The sequence below is a fragment of the Ascaphus truei genome, chromosome 4, assembly GCF_040206685.1.
Source record: "Ascaphus truei isolate aAscTru1 chromosome 4, aAscTru1.hap1, whole genome shotgun sequence".
Lineage (NCBI taxonomy): Eukaryota > Metazoa > Chordata > Amphibia > Anura > Ascaphidae > Ascaphus > Ascaphus truei.
The window spans coordinates 385,492,245-385,504,962 of NC_134486.1; positions in this window are offsets into that span (position 1 = coordinate 385,492,245).

The window sequence follows — 12,718 nt, forward strand, 5'->3', positions numbered from 1 at the left end:
CAGGTGTTGGCACTATCAGCACTGCTAGGAAAGCACTTACCTGCCAAAGATCTCATAGGTCAATTCTTCCAAGCTCTGAAGAAAATCAGATCACAATAAGCATCCAGTTCCTGCTTGGGATTTACCGTTTGTATTACGGGCTCTAATAGGTTCCCCTTGGAACCACTTTTCTCCAGCTTCAGATACAGACCTAACATTAAAGACCACCCCGTTGATAGCAGTGATGTTGACATGCAGGATTGGTGAATTACAGGCATTGTTTGGAAAATAACCTTTCTTTTTCTTATATCAAGACAAGGTTTCTTGGGGCCAGTTCAGCTCTCATTACTCAAGGTCGTTTCAAAGTTCCATCTCAACAACGAGGTAATATTACCCTCATGTTGCCAAAAACGGGCAAATTACAAACAACGGATTCTACACACATTAGATGTGGTAAGGTGCTTAAAATTCTAACTTTCCAGAATGGGAGGATTTAGGAAGTCAGACAGGCTGTTCATTCTGCCAAATGGATCACGGAAAGGACCAGCAGCCTCAAAGCCTATGATAAGTCACTAGATCATAATGGCTATCAAGAAGACCTACGTTTCGTAGCTGAAACGCTACTTCTTCAGGGTTATTGCCTGATGTAGCGTTTCAGTTACGAAACGCGTAGGATTATTGTTTTTTACTGTGCAATTGCTAATTTTAGCATTAGTAGTTACTCTGGTAACCCCCGTAACACTGTGTGTTCGTGCAATAAGTCGAGTGCTTAGTCTCTGTGGCGCACCGCTGATGAGCGGCTGTACTGCACCGACACACTTTATTCGAGCAAATACCCAGTATGTACCTGGCAGATACCTGGAATGCGCCGCTCCTCACCTCTGACAAGCCCCGTTGCGTTTGCCTTCCCAGCCTGGGTTCATGTCTGGCTGACGGGTGGCTGATCTGTTAAATGATAATGATTAGGATTTAATAGGCTGCAATGCTTCGCGTGTCTACCAGATGGCATAAATTCATGAATTGTAATGCAGTATATATATATATATATATATACTGTGCAGTATTGCAGCCAGCGGGAATAAAATGCTTCAATCCCTGCCTGGAAAATACCTCAATGCACTCGGGCAGAAAACAGTCACAAACCTCAATACACCCGGGTATACCCGAATTCGTGGGACTAGCAGAGCTCGAATAAAGTGTGTCGCCAGTGTAACAGCGGTGACGTCACTGACCTGTGCACCACACTCTAAGTGTTTATCTGAGGGTATACCGTGTACTAAAGCCATACTATCTTGATCTTTGGACTGTTACTGCATTCATGATCGCATGAACCTGTGGACTTACCATCACTGAATCAGCTATATGGTGTGACTGCTACATCAAGGAGAGCCAATTCGCTCTCTATTCTGGAACTCATTCGACATCTGCGGTGGGGAGATTCCTTTGATGGGACGTATGCTCCGAGATGGACTGATAGTGCTACTTGTGAGAGAAGCCACCATCCTTGAGGGGCCAAGACGACGTCCAGATTTCATCCAGGAGTACTCAGCCGAGGATCTTGTTCCTGCTCGAAGTCCCGATTTGCTGTTTGGTAACCTATGTGTTGATCACATGCAATGCCTATGTTCTACTAATTTTATGTACGCAGAATACTTACCCTTTTTTAAATATAATTATATTTGATATACTTCACTATTTGCGTTTTGCGCTGTTTCTTTTGTTTTTGATTCACTTACCAGAACACCCTCCTTTTATCTCTGTAAGTCCTCCCCACTTACCACTTAGGCCGCGCTTATAGTCCCGGCGACGGCGGCACGCCATCGCATCAAAATTAATTTATTGAATCCGCTGCATGCGCTTATAGTAGGAATGACGGCTTGGTCGCGATCGCTGGAAGTCAATTACATTTGGTTTTTCTGCGACCGCAGCGTGACGTCAGCGTCGCCGTCATGTCGCCATAGCAAGGACTATAAGTGCGGCCTTAGATTGTAAACTCTTTGAGGCAGGGACTGCTTTTCCTATTTTGTCTGAAGTGCTTATTCCCGTTGTGTTACAATATTATGCCACGTGTATTACTGCTGTTAAGTGCTCTGTACCTGGATGGTGCAATATAAATAAAGATATACATACATACGATTCATATTCTAGAAATAAAAATTGAGCATTGCCCCACTCTACACCAGCATCTTCTTAATTGTAAACAAATAAACAGTATGTGTTTTATGCAGATTTGCAGATCCCCCTTAGAGCAAAAAGTAAGATCAATTTATAGGTGAAAAGTCTTTGCTTGTAAAGATATACTTTACATTGATATTTTAAGTGCCATTAGGACTTGGTCTTAAAAACAATTGGATATCTAACACCATCTGGGAGGGTATTTCACCGTTTGTGCACTCACCTTGACAAAGACTGCTTATACGCAGTCGAAACGTTGGACTTTATGCTGGATTAAATATTTCATTATTTGCAAAGACCGTGTGCCTGGACCTTCCTTTTTACTTATGTGCCCAGGACATACTTGAAAACGAGAGGTAACTCTCAACGTATTACTTCCTGGTAAAATATTTTATAAATAAATAAATAAACTTATGTGACTTCTTGGGGACTTTGCAGGATGATCCCCCTCGGGCCGTGGGCACCGGCAGGTTACATCTAACATTGATGTATTGAGTGTGTGCCAGATCATCCTTCTCTTATAGGGTATTTCACCGTTCACACATTCTTTATCCTGGCCCCCTCCTGACTATGTGGTTTAATTACAATGATAGTCACTCACGTATACAGTACCTCCTTTTACAATTTCCACACAACTGCAGTACAAACAACATTCTTTCTCTGTCCCCACTGTATACAGTGTCATCATACTACAAATTGTATATACCTGGAATCTCTGATTTGCGCTACAACTGCAATACCTGAAGAACCTTGTCAAATTTGAAAGCTTGTACCCTGTTACCTTTAATTGGGCTAACACAAGTTATCATACTACGTATTTTTACTTTTCCTTATTTTAGAATAATACTTTTAATTAATTGTATTTAATACATGGGACACCTGGCTAACTCACAATATCTGTGTGAATCAAGAAAGAAAAGAAAACAGAAGCAATGGTAAAGGCAGAAAGATCTTGGCTCCTTACTTGTATTTCCTGTAACTCGCCATCACAGCTGTTTTCATTGATGTCAGATTTATGTGGATATAGAAGGATTAGATATATTCACTTTTGGACATAGGCGTTTTACTTAGAGCTGCTTAACTTCCAAAGCCAACAGATATGATAGCACTGTCCAAAAAACCTCACTCCGGCTTGAGACCGACTAACATAATTAACAGATTAGCTTTGTACATAAACAAATATACTCTATTTACCCACTATCTGGTGTCTAAACATTAAACTGCAATATTGCAGGGAAAATATGGATTATAACTGCAAAGCAGCAAGTATTTATATTTTCCCCAAATTATAATGTATTTAGAGCTATAAATGTCAAAACGTGGTTAAATTACTTTCTAATTTGCATGTGGGTATCAGGCAGTAAGAGGTAAAAGTTTGAGATTGACTATTGTGACTCCTACCACACACCAAACATACAAATGGGCAAAAGCTTGATACAGTGCCCTAGAGGAACAGCAATGCAATGCTCATTAATGCATTATATTCCCGTAGGCATCAATCAAATTTACTCACAGTAAAGATTGGTTATGAAGGCATTCAAGAAAAATGTGAATTGGATATAGTAACGGGTTAGTAAACTATCTACCTGTTGCTTACCAAAGAAACTATGAAGGCATTAAAATGCAATGTCACAAGGTTATTTAATGACTTAAAAAGACCCCAAAACATTTACCCTCAAGACATTGACCCTGTTCCCCCAAGTCACATGTTTAATAGCCACACATGGCTATGACAGATCTATGACATGAGAAATTGTCAGTATTAATTTACAATAAGTACAATATAAACATGTCAGCATCATATTAAACAGAAACCCATTTTTTTGCATTAAGACTTACTAGGGCCCATACAGGAGGACCTATAGCCTCAAAGATAACAAACAGTTAAATAATTAAACGCAAGTCACACTTTTTAAGAAGTGCCACTGAGGTCCAAGGCTCCATATTCACTAAGGGTGCTAAACGTTTGCACGTCTTTCCTCACAGCTAAGTTTTGTGAAAGCAGGGCTATCAAAAAACAGTGACAGGGTTGGGGAAGAGAGGGAGAGTTGTGGGTGGGGGAAGAGTGAGCGAAAGGGGGGAGAGACAGTCTTTCTACCCCCCCTACTCTCTCAGATCCACTTACTAGAGGAGAGAGAGAGCCTGGTGTGGCCTGAGTCTTGTAGTCAGACTTAGGAATTGGTCCCCAAACTAGTCTGACATTGACGGGCCTGTGCTAAAGGTTAGCACCCTTTAGTGCATATAGGCCTGAATCTTAATGGCTTTCCGGACCACTGAAATAATGCACATAGGTTTAACTAATCTTTAGGGTCCAAATGGCCCTATGATCTAATTGGAATGAAAATATTCCACATACCATTTGCTGTAATCCAAGGCTCTTGTTTAGCTCCAATGCCCCAAAAATAAAAGCAAAACAACAGACAAAATAAAAAACAATCTTTAGCCTACTATGTAGGCATAATTCAGGGGTTAGAGGCCCATATGTATTGAAGTACATTGGTGCCCCTCATTAATCCATCCTCACTGTTATAAGGCTGTGACACCTCAGTTGATTGAAAATTCATTTTATTTCTCCAAAATCTTAATCGTTAATGTTTCTACTTACTGCAGGTCTTCTGAAATTATCTCCGTACTGCAGGTCTTCTGGCTGTCAACTATGGTGTTATGTGAAGGACTTGGCCTTTAATAGGTTCTAATAACATAACACATGGTCATTAGTTGGATTAGTTGTTTCACTATGTGCAAGGCACCATATGGATTATGTCATGTTTGTGGGACATTGATGTAGGGTCCTTACATAGCCTGGTGTCATTGCCTTGAAACAGGGAATCAATAACAGGTTGCAAACAGCCTCCACTTGTGTCCCTGAAGAAACGATCATAGGAGTCGTGAAACGCGTTGAATATGAAGTATTCAGCTGGTTTTTGGAGCATATAGACGTATACTCTGCCACACTAGGCATAAACTTGCAACTATGCAGTAAATAATCCATCTTTATGCTTGTCACACTGTGCAGAGGGACTGCCCTTCTGTTCCAGTCCCACAAACAGAGATCATCACCAAAGACTTAAAACACGTGAGTGTACTGGCATGCATAGTACCTTTTAAGCATTCAGCTGCTTGCCTCGCGCACCCTTTGGTGATTTCACCAATCTGCAACTCCGTGATGAGGTCTGTTCCCCTCTGGGTACTGGGAGGAGAATATTGCTCACGCTGCCAAGATTCACTGGTATGGAGAAGGGTAGAGAGCCAACTGGCACCAGTATACTGAGAGGCTGTTCTTACATATGAGTGGTAATGATTTTTACTTTTCCTTATATAATACAACTCTTGTAATGCACTAGTGGAAGCTGCTTGCATTCTTTTATAGATTCCTTATTGTTTGTGACTGTACCGCCTTGGAGCGTGACACTGCAACCACTCAGATCTTCAAATTGACTTTTTATAATCTCATAATATTGTTACCTTTGATCTCAGATTAGCCATGTAACCTGAAACATCTTTTTGTCGACTCCACCATTGTTTTTTTGGTTTTTCTATAAATTGGTTTTTTTTTTTACGCTTTTATATTTACATTTTGAATAAAACTCAAAATCTTTGTTCTGTGTAACACATTCTTTTAAAAACATCACTGTTTTATTTGCAATCCCAACACTCTTTCGGTTCTATTACAGTATATATCTCCAATCCCATCAAGCATTGTCGGAGAGTTGTCTTTAGTGTCCCCAATTAATTTTGTAGTGCTTTGTATTGTGTAATGCATCAGTTCCCCCAATATCTCAATTTCCATTGCCCATTACCTTTGGTCACTACTCATGGCACAGTAATTGTATCAATTCACATTGAAATGCCTTAATACATTTATGGGATGGCTAGTGAGGTCACTTGTTCACTTGAGGGGGCTATGTATGGAGAAATGGGTCTGTGCTGAAGCAGTTGCATCGAACAATATTGCAATTTCCATGTTTTCTAGTGAAACGTTTGAGTGAAAATTATATTTCCATGTAGAGGATCAAGAAATGTCTACTTTGAACACAAATCAAAGTTAATAGGGGTCTAGTAAATCACACTTTGAAAAATCACTAATTTCAATGTCAAATGATATTATAAACTATCAACGTCTGGTGGTATTGTTATTTGTGAGTCATCCCCTATACAATTATATGCTCAGACTTGCTCCACAGAACAATAAAAGTGGTTGGGTAAACATACGATTAATAAAGTAGTGACATACTGTACATTCTACAACATTACTGACGTTTAGTCCCTGTTTGTGCTTTTGTAGGATAACCAGTTGAAATGAAAGGTTGATTGAAATCTTTTTCTCTCTTCATTGCTGTACTGCATTTCAGGACGTGCATAAAAGCCAGCGCTAATGCCTCTAAAGGGTCTGAAAACTTGCAGGTGACACGATTAGGACAATTGAAGTAGATAATAAAAATGTCTGTGCTAATACATCCCCATTATCACAGTGCTCGGAGAATATAATAATTCAGATGGAATGGAAATATAAATGAAATGGACAAAATCTACGTATGAAGAAGATTACAAGATTGTAGAGTGTCTACAAAACAAATGTGCTTCTTATACTGTACTATATCTGGTTCTGTACGATGTAACTGAATCCAAAATAACTATGGGGAACTACAAGTGTTCAAGGAGTCCTGTGTAGGGAAGTGGAAAGAGGAAGGAAGGCCTGGGATGAAAAAATATGGAATGAAATATCAACAGTAGAAAAACATAAAATGTTGTGAGATTAAAGCAGCAAAGGTCACCCATGATAAATGCTTAGTCAAACAAGCTCAGGTTTCTAAACACTTGAGAAAAAGGTATGATTTATTGAAAGAGCATTTACTCTGAGAATATGTGTCATGCAATACTGATGGCAAAAGTTGTGACAATAATATTTAACCTGTGTCATGATTACTTACCAAGGCTGCTATACTAAACCACAGGACTTAAGCACGCCAGCTACAGAAATACAATTGGCCATTTTTACTCATCACCTATTCAGATTTCTGTCTGTTGACCCAAATAGAGGACAGGAGCATGTTAGCCCCTAGAATAGACAAAGAAAAGTAAAGTAGAAGTGATACCTTTTAAGATAATACGTTTTTACAAAGAGTGCACGTTTTCAGGACAACAAAGGTCTTTGCAGGTGAATCTACCTGAAGACGGAAACCATTTTGGCCCTGAAAGCTTACACTCTTTTTAAGCACGAGTTCACTATTAAAGGTATTACTTCTACCTTACCTTTCCTCGTCTCTTGACCAATACACTAATTTATGCAAAGGCTAACCATTCTGCTAGTCCTATGACGTACAGATGTAGCAAGTCTTAGGCCGCGCTTATAGGCCCGGTGACGCTGACGTCACGCTGCAGTCACTGAAAAAATCAAATTGAAGTGACTTCCAGAGATCGCGACCAAGCCGTCGCGCCGTTGTGCTGTCGCTTTACTCCTACTATAAGCGCACGCGACGGATTCAATACATTTGTTTTGGCGCGACATCGCGTCGCCGGGACTATAAGCGCAGCCTAACTGTCCATGGTGCTGCATACAAACAAGCAAAAGTCTGCAGCACTGGCAGAATGGAGCTGCAGGGGGTCCGTGCTTCTGAATGGGACCCTCCACAGCATTAATCCTCAGTTCCAAAGGTCTTGTAGCCTTAAAGCGCTTTCTTTTAACAATAAACTTGTAGAAGAAACCTAGAAGGTTTTGAAAGCTATGTGGACTATAATTTATCTATGAAGAACTTTTATGTTGGTCGGCTAAAAGGTATCCCAACCTACTGTACAGCAAATAGGCTACACTCACATTAAATGGTTTAACTTACTTTGCCCTACAGATGTTGCAAGACTTACTCTTGTCGAACAGTAAGATGCCCAGGAGTATTAGCTCTGTGGGGCTCAAATGCTTCTGAATGGGACCCCTCAGCATTAATCCTTTTGGGCCATCTGCAGGGAGAGAGAATACTGATAATCACCTTCCAGATGAGCTGTGCAGCCGTCTGCAGCCTGTCCCCCGTCATTCTACATGGAGCTGTGTCCCTGCAGCGCTGGTAAGATACAGGACTAGACATGTCCTGCCCAGCCCCCTTGATTATGTAGATGACCAAATATGGCTGTCATAGCCTCATGATGTAGATGCCCCAAAATAATTCCTCCCCCTTTCCCCCTCAGGTATGAAGCAGGGTGTCTCTGAAGCTGAACCCCATTAATGTCAGTTCTAGGCACGCCCTGCTTCCTGAGATACTTACCTCCTGAAGAGGGACCGGTATGTCTGTCAGTTCAAGTTTAGAAGTCCCTTCATATAAGCCAATAGGAAGCTGTGACATCAAATGCGGCTTTCTATTGGTCCATGTGACCAGGGGGCTTTATTCCTGAGCAGGAGATACCGGCACCCCCTAATTGGTTAAGTATTTCAGGAAACAGGGGGTCCCCAGAGCTGAAATGAAGGCGGTTCAGCTCCAGACACCCCCTGCTTCAATGCTACTTATATATATTTTTTAAATTAAAAAGGAAAGCAGCAGTTCTGCTACTCTCTCCCTCTTGCTGCCCCCTGAGACCTGCCATACGTAGGCGGTGTCTTATCGCCTAGGGAATGGCCTGTGTTTGTCAACTAGGGGGATGGAATTACAGCCCTGCATCTTACCAGCATTGCGAGGTCATGACTCCAGGCAGAGAGATGAGGACACGTCTGAAGATGGCAGTGCAGCTCATCTGAAAGTTGAATATCGGTATTCTCTCTCCAATTTATGTGAAGGATTAACACTGCGGGGAGTCCCTATTCAAAAGCATGGACCCCCTGTGACAGTTGGGATAGCCGGTAGTTGTGTATCTGGCTGCCTCTGTGGACTCATATGGGTGGTACATTTTTTGTGGTGTAACCCCTTCCAGGGAAGAGCATAATAGCTGTCTGATCTGGGAGGGGGAAATCTGTGTATATTGTGGGGAGACAGGGAATGTAAATGTATTATACTTAAAAGCACTTTATTCCTGTAAATTGTATTTCCTCAGCTAGCAAGGCAAGTACTGTGATTTGTGTGTGTAATAATTTCTATGCAGGCAGACTCGATAATTCACTTAGCCGAGCTCCTTGCATAGAAATGCCAGATTCAGACAAAGGCTGGGAGCGATTAGTTATCAGGACAAATGGTGAGTGGGGAAGGGCGGATGATCAGGTCTGGGGATGGGCTCTCTGCAGTGAGAGCCTTTGTTCCCCCCAGACACTGAGGTGCCTACCCAGCAGGAGGTATAGGGCTGGCCAGGGGTAGCCATTGCTGGGACAGAGCCGGTAGGCGCGATTTCCATTGGCCAGTTCAAATTTCCCGCTCGCGAGCAGCCGCGTCATTAGGTGGTCCTGAGTACCTAAGCACGCCTGCTCCTCTGATTGGTGCAGCCGGGCAAGCCCCCTCTTCTTTCCTCTCCCTCCCCACTTACCTCCTCTCTCTCCACCCTTCCTTCCTCTCTCTCCCCCCTTCCCTCCTCTCTCTCCCCCCTTCCTTCCTCCTCCCCCCTTCTCTCCTCTCTCCCCCTTCCTTCCTCTCTCTCCCTCGTCCCGCCTCTCTCTCCCCCTTCCCTCCTTTCTCTCCCTCCCTTCCCTCCTCTCTCTCCCCCTCTCTTCCTCTCTCTCCCCATCCACCTCTTTCTCCCTCTCCCCATCCCCCCTATCCTTTCTCTCCTTTTCCCCTTCTCTCCGCTCCCCCTTCTCTCTCCGCCCCCCTTCACGTCTCTGCTCCCCACCTTCACCTCTCTGCTCCCCCCTCTCTCTCCCGCTCTCTCTCTCTCTCTCACTCTCCCCATCGCACCTCTTTCCTCCTCTCTCTCATCCCCCCTCTCTCCATTCTCTCCTTCCCCCTCTCTGAATGAATAAAGATGCCTTTATTGTCAATGTCAATGTAAAAAAATGGCAATGTTAAAACAAAAAATATTGAATTAAAAACATTTGTGTCAGAAAAATAAAAAACCTCTCCCCCCCCCTTCACCACTTCCACTCAGCATATTCTGCCTCTCTCCCCCCATTTGTCTGAGCAGGGTCATATAATCCTGCCCTGAGCTCAAAAATCAAACCGAAGTGTCTCCCCAAGCACCCGAAGTGTCTCCCCAAGCACCAAGCTTGGGAGAGCTTACGTGCCCGCACACGAGCGCACGTGCCGCATGAGCAGGAACATCAGAATTCATATTGCACGAAGGAACCTCGGCAAGCACCGCGCGCTGAGCGCCAGCGTGGCCGCAGCCTAAGTGTCTACAAAGGAAATCATAACCTGGTTCATGGCACAGATCTGTAATTTAAAGGAGCAAATTGCATGGTTTATCCTCTTTCACACTTACAGAACGGGAACCACTCCGGTTTCCCCCAAGAAGTGATGGAAAAAAATGATTCTGATGATATATTTCAAAAAATGCAAACCACAATCTTAGGAAAATTGATCAAAAACATTATGCCCCAAGATTAATACAAACCTGTAAACTTCATATGGTTTTCTGCTTTCCCTTCAAAAGTTATGAGTGGCTGGAGAGAGGTAGCTAATAGTGAAAGCGATGTCCAAGCATAATGGATCAAATGCATCATTGTAATTGCTCCCAGAAAGAACAGAATTCACATTGGAATAAAGTGTGAATTATCATTGAGTCAAAACTTCAGACATGGAGCTTCCACCTGAGAACGAGTTTTTGCTGCCACCGTTTATTCATATTTGAAGTAGTTATGACGTTCCATATTGCACTAGAAAAAAAAAAAAATCATTCTAATAATCCAGCACCTGAAGATCCAATTTACTTAGATTGTATATGCACTTTCAGTTAGCATGTCAATTTGCACGCTGCCTGCAAGGAATAGCAGTATTGCATTCTTCTAATCCAAAATAAACAATACAGACCGGCGCCGCAATAGTCCAAAGGGAACAGTAAAGTCCAATGGTGTGAAAGTCTCTAGTGGTGGATATCTGTTGATATGATGGGATATTCCAGCCTTCTTCAAGACGTTAAGAACTGCCACAGATCATAAGCAGAGGCTAGGGTATAGGATGTCCGGTTGCAGCTCCGTCCGAGCACGTGACTTCCCAGGGTCTCTCTCACTCCGCGACCGGAAGAGCGTCACTCCCTGCGACTCTGGAGCTCTCTAAGGGCTGCCAATCAACCTCCCGCCGGAAACACCTCACTGTGGGCGGGTGGAAGCGCCGAAAATCTCCTCTCCAAGCCGCTACTGTGGCAAGAGTCCAGCAAGTCCTCTGCCGCAATGCACAGTAAAACTTCTGACAAACGGCCCAACGCATGCGCACGAAACGCGTTGGGCCGTTTGTCAGAAGTTTTACTGTGCATTGCGGCAGAGGACTTGCTGGACGCTTGCCACAGTAGCGGCTTGGAGAGGAGATTTTCGGCGCTTCCACCCGCCCACAGTGAGGTGTTTCCAGCGGGAGGTTGATTGGCAGCCCTTAGAGAGCTCCAGAGTCGCAGGGAGTGACGCTCTTCCGGTCGCGGAGTGAGAGAGACCCTGGAAAGTCACGTGCTCGGACGGAGCTGCAACCGGACATCCTATACCCTAGCCTCTGCTTATGATCTGTGACAGTTCTTAACGTCTTGAAGAAGGCTGGAATATCCCATCATATCAACAGATATCCACCACTAGAGACTTTCACACCATTGGACTTTACTGTTCCCTTTGGACTATTGCGGCGCCGGTCTGTATTGTTTATTTTGTAGTTTGTTCGCTAACTGTGTCTTGGAGTTAGTATCACCTGGCAGTTTATGTTTATATATATGGTTTATTGTATTCACTTTTAGCGCTATTTACACCATATTTTTTTTTTATTCTTCTAATCCACATATCTAGTGCTGCACTCAAGTCGCATTATTTCTCAATGTCTCCCAACGGTAAAACTGGCCAGTATTAGTAAAGAAAACAGAAAAGATACACGGGAGGGGAGGCAGAAGGGGGGCTATTAACCCATTAAAAGAGTTAAAGTCTCCCAGCTGCAAAACTGGAAGAAAAAATGCACAATGCCGTATGTTTCCAGTTGTATCTCATGGCACCCTTTCTTTGATAAATTTAGTGTATATTTTTTCCCCCCATTTTGCAGTTGGGGGCTATACATAATAATAGTTTTTGGAGAATGAATGGAAAGCGTGCATTGCATTAAAAAAAAATTGCCAGTCACTTGAAAAAGTCCTCAGACAAAACGCCGTAATTTGGTGCTGTTATGATACATTAAAAAATTTTTGGGGAAATCCGTTTGTGCCCTGGATCATCATTTTTACTACTTACACAGGATTCTCAGGCAGATTTCCCTGAACCTGGAGCACCGGTCATTGCAAGTATTTTATTATATGCTATTGGTGTGCAGCTTTGCTACTCATTGTTGTACATCATGTACATACATATGGATGCATTTAGAATTGTTTGCGTCTACATGCATTTGTCTTGACAGTGGAGGCTTCAGTCCTTGTCCCTTTCTATAATCCCATCTCAACCCTAAATAAATCTCTTGACAGATTGCCCAACCATCAGGGTCCCTGACCCTTGATAGGAAAAGAAGGGAATATGATTCCCAAATGACCGGTGCTC